Source organism: Oryctolagus cuniculus, chromosome 8, assembly GCF_964237555.1.
Source record: "Oryctolagus cuniculus chromosome 8, mOryCun1.1, whole genome shotgun sequence".
Lineage (NCBI taxonomy): Eukaryota > Metazoa > Chordata > Mammalia > Lagomorpha > Leporidae > Oryctolagus > Oryctolagus cuniculus.
This window is the reverse complement of record NC_091439.1, coordinates 55099770-55104927: the sequence shown is the minus strand read 5'-3', so window position 1 is coordinate 55104927 and position 5158 is coordinate 55099770.

Genomic DNA, 5158 nt, shown 5'->3' with positions numbered 1-5158 from the left:
TGCTGAGGTTGTTAAGATCTATTGTACAATAAGATATTGTGGGGTAGGGAGAGAGAAAGAGAGAGAAAGAGGGAGGGACCACATTTATATAACTTTTATTATATTGTTATAATTGTTCTATTTCTATTATTAGTCTCTTATTTGACTAATTTATAAATTAAACTTTATCACAGGTATGTATGTATAGGAAAAAGACAATGTATATAGTATATAGATTTTGGTGCTGTCCAGTTGCAGGCATCCACTGGAGGTCTTGCAGTCCCTCCCCAAGCGTAAGAGGGGCCTGCTGTGCTCAGCTTCAAGGCCTGCTGAACAGCATACCCTGCCTGAACTGCCTGGCAACAAGGGCTGGAAGTGGCTGGTGTGTAGCTGAGAAAGGAAGGGAGTTTTAGGCATGCTCCAGCGGATTTGCACAGCTGTCACTGCCTTGGGACGGTGGCACCAGGGAAACCTCCGAAGAGACTAAGGGTTTTGTAACATTCATCTGTTCTTGACCCCAGCTCAAGTCTATCCAGTCTGGGAGGAGCTGCCTCATGCACAAGGAGCTCTGTGCCTTCACTTCCCAGACTCACTTTGGGACTAGTTGTTGCCTGTGCACATTTTCTCAGGGTTATGACGTCCTCTGCCCTGTCATGTCTGCGGTGACTTCTTCAGGCCCTCTTAGATAGAACAGTGACATTTATTTCCCTGAAATTTCTGATTATATTACATTTTATTTAAATTTTTTATTGATATAAAGAGAACAGCCTTTATGGATTCCATGGATACAGTTCCAATGAATATTGACTTTTTCATCTGCTGGAAGACACCTTCGCCCTTGACTGTCTGTCCTGGGCGCATTTTTATGACAAAAAAAAAAAAATGCAGACTGTCCCACCAACTCTGAGCATGTCCCTGTCTGGCAAGACCCCTCTGGGGTATTATTTATCCAGCAGTCTCTTAGGTCGCCTCCACCAATTGTCCAAGGCCTGAACCTCTTAGAAACACTTGGGGCCTCAGTTGCACTTGACAGGCATTGGAAAAGAGTTGTAACTTTGACATGGTTGGGCCACTCCCAAGACCAAGCTTTTGCATGCATGACAGCACCTCCAGCACACACAGTGTCTGCAGACCTTGCTGCTCACTCCTGAGCCCTCTATGTCCTCCTGCCCTACTCCAGTCTGCCACTGCTCTACAAGAAAGCAGCTCTGAGACTGCGGTCGCCACGGACATCCATTTCCCTGTGACCACATTCCCAAGCCCCAGGTTGTCCACTGTCTTTCTCTGCTCCAGGTGGTCTGACATTCCACATCCATTTGTGGCTTCTCCAGACCTATTCACCAGTTACTTGGCACTGAGGTCACTGATAGTCACGAGCACGTCATTTTAGACACCCAGAGGTGGCCAAACTTCCGACTTGCTGAGCATGTTTTCACAAACCCTTGGCCACTTTTCTACTTCTTTACTACTAAGCTCTGGTTACTGTCAATTGCTCTTCCCTTGCCATTGGCGAGGCTGTCCCAGATCCACAGCTATTACTATTTTTCCTAATCACTTAACTGGATCCTAGACTTACTATGCCTTCTCTGCCAATGCAGTTCAATCTCCACCAAATTATGAGTTTTTTTCTCCCTGTTTACCTACAGATTTACCTACTGCCTTCTTGGATTCCCTCACCTGTACTCTGGTACAACTGTGAATTCTGCTAATGTTCTGTGTCTCCACTCCCCTGTCCCTCCTTCACACCACAAGCGCTCAGCACAGGTGGTTGTGGCAGCCATCTTACTAAAGACTATATTTTCTTTACATTGAAGATTTGGAGTACAGATTATATTTCTTAAGGAGTCCTGAAATATTCTAAGGAGCAGGTTCTTAAAAAATACAATATTTGGGAGCTGGTGCTGTGGTGTAGTGGGTAAAGCCACCACCTACAATGATGGCATCTGGTGCCGGTTTGAGTCTTGGCTACTCCACTTCCGATCCAGCTCTCTGGAAAAGAGAAGCTGGGAGAGCAGTAGAAGATGACCCAAGACCTTGTGTCCCTACACCCCTGTGGGAGACCTGGAGGAAGCTCCTGATTCCTGGCTTCAGATCGGTGCAGCTCTGGCCATTGCAGCCATCTGGGGAGTGAACCAGTGGATGGAAGATCTCTCTCTCTCTCTCTCTCGCTCTCGCTCTCTCTCTGCCTCTACTTCTTTGTAACTTCGCCTTTCAAATAAATAAATAAATAAATAAATTGACCAAATTGACCAGCGCCACAGCTCACTAGGCTAATCTTCCGCCTGCGGTGCTGGCACACCGGATTCTAGTCCTGGTTGGGCACCAGATTCTGTCCCGGTTGCACCTTCAGGCCAGCTCTCTGCTGTGGCCCGGGAGTGCAGTGGAGGATGGCCCAAGTGCTTGGGCCCTGTACCCCATGGGAGACCAGGAGAAGCACCTGGCTCCTGGCTTTGGATCAGCACGGTGCGCCGGCCACAATGCTCCGGCCACGGCAACCATTGGAGGGTGAACCAACAGCAAAGGAAGACCTTTCTCTCCCTCTCTCACTGTTCACTCTGCCTGTCAAAAAAAAAAAAAAAAAGAAAAAAGAAAAAGAAAAAGCAGCAAGTGAAGCCTGACTGCATTTTGACCAATGAGGACAATCCAGCTGGTGGTGTGGAGGAGGATAGGCACTCGTGGGAAAGCACTTTTGTTGCCCCTCAGCTTAGTTTTGGCCTACGGTATGTTGCAGGTGATATATCACTAATAGTGACAGTCTTAAATTGCAATATATTTGAGTGTGGGGGCCGGTGCTGTGGCACAGTGGGTTGAAGCCCTGGCCTGAGCACCTGCGTTCCATATGGGCGTTGGTTCTAGTTCCGGTTGCTCCTCTTCCGATCCAGCTCTCTGCTAAGGCCTGGAATAGCCATGGAAGATGGCCCAAGGCCTCGGGCCCCTGCACCCACGTGGGAGACCCACAGAAGAAGCTCCGGCTCCTGGCTTTGGATCAGCGCAGCTCCGGCCATTACGGCCATCTGAGGAGTGAACCAGTGGATGGAAGACCTCTCTCTCTGTCTCTGCCTCTTTCGGTAACTCTGTCTTTCAGGTGGATGATATAAATCTTTAGAAAAAAAAATTTGAGTGTAGTCACAATTATCCCAATGATATCCCTGCTCTTATGTTCTTGCAAGTGTGCTTTCTTGAATGGGAGAAAGATTACTGTTAAAGCATGTGACATGAACTGCCACATGATTAATAAATAGCTTGTTTAACAATGTCACTAGAAGCATTGGGAAAGCAAGTCTAATTGATATAAGCCAACATATGTGGTAATGCAAAATGACTACAATATTTTACTTGCAGGAAAAATGTATTTGAGTTTGCAGGGATGTGGTGAGATACAAAAAATGCTGAAAGCTCCATGTCCTTATGACAGAAAAGAGAACCCTGATTGGAGTTAGGAAAGGGAAACTTTTGCAAAAATTTCAAAGGAGAAAAGAATTTTGACCTATGGACTGAATCTTAGAAAGAGATCATGATCAATGAAAGAAATTTTAAAAAAGACTCTCAAACTTCTAACTGAATAATCATAAAATAATTCCAAGAAAATGTGGGATAGCTCAGGAATGTTGAATGATTACCTGGTAATTTCAAATGACATTCACGCAAGTTATAATGAAGGAAAAATAGCAAAGGATGAATGTAGAAACACAACGAATCTATTATAAATATCTATTATAAATATTTCATAATGTAAAGTCTCTAATGCATTAAGGATCTTTTTTTTTTTTTTTTTTGACAGGCAGAGTTAGACAGTGAGAGAGAGACAGAGAGAAAGGTCTTCCTTTTGTTGGTTCATCCCCCAGATGGCCGCCACAGCCAGCGCTGCACCGATCCAAAGCCAAGAGCCAGGAGCTTCCTCCTGGTCTCCCATGCGGGTGCAGGGCCCAAGCATTTGGGCCATATTCTCGGGCCACAGCAGAGAGCTGGACTGGACGAGGAGCAACCAGGACAGAATCCGGCGCCCCAACCGGGACTAGAACTCGGGGTGCTGGCGCCACAGGCAGAGGATTAGCCTAGTGAGCCACAGCGCTGGCCCAAGGGTCTTTTTCTAAAGGACCTGAAGGAACTATAAGTTTTTTTAATCAAAAAGAATAAGAGAAGAGAGACAAAAGAAAGATGGTGGAATAGAAGTCCCAGGTTTTACTCTTCCTCCAAACAGAAATTCTAACTAGCAACTATCTACACACAAAATAGCATTATGAAAATTTCCAAAGTTGGGCATTCAGAACTAGCATGGATTACAGAACTAAATGAAAACTACATTGGAGGGGTAGAAGGAACAGTGTTTTACTTCATTGCCTCTTCCTATCCCACGGGTTGGCACAGTGCTACACAGACAGTATTTCCCTGGGGCCCATGGTTTCCACAATGGTGCTTTGGTTTGAGTATTGGTTTTCCCTTCTGAAACTCATATTGAAGTTTGATCACTGCTGTGAGATGTTAGAAGGTGGACACTCGGAGGGGAGTCATTGGGATCAGATAAGGTCATCACAGCAGAGCTCCTGCGGTTGAAAACTGGTGACTCTGTAGGAAGAGAGAGACCAGAAGACACAATCCCAGACATATGCTCCCTGTCCCTTGCCCGGTGATGCCCTGCACCTCCATGGACTCTGCCAACATGAAGCCTGTCACCAGATGTGGCCCCTTGACCATGGACCTCCAGAACTTTGAGCCAATATAAACCTCTTAAAAAAATATGCACAGTATGTGCTATTGTGTTACTAGCAACAGAAAATGGACTAACACGAATGGGAAGGGAGACCACAGGCAGACATCCAGGTTCCCTAGCATTCCAAGATACTTCCCAGGAAGTCCACTGTAGTCTTGCCTTGAAGGAAACACTGGGGTATAGACAGGGTTCAACTTTCTGTAGTTAAGTAGAAACAAAAAGAGAAAGTGGAGCACATAGTGACCAATACATACATGGATCATTGGTGGTAGCTTTGCTTTTCAGCCACCAGTGGCACCTAATCCGAGCTACCAGCCAAAGCCATAACCTATCTGCAAAGCCAAGCTGATTTGTCACAGACACATGGTGGGACGTTCCAATCTGGGTTGATTACCTAGACGGCTAATCCCCATGTCTGGCCTCAGAGCACACTCCAGGTCCTGCCCAGGCCAGGAGACCCAGCAGTGT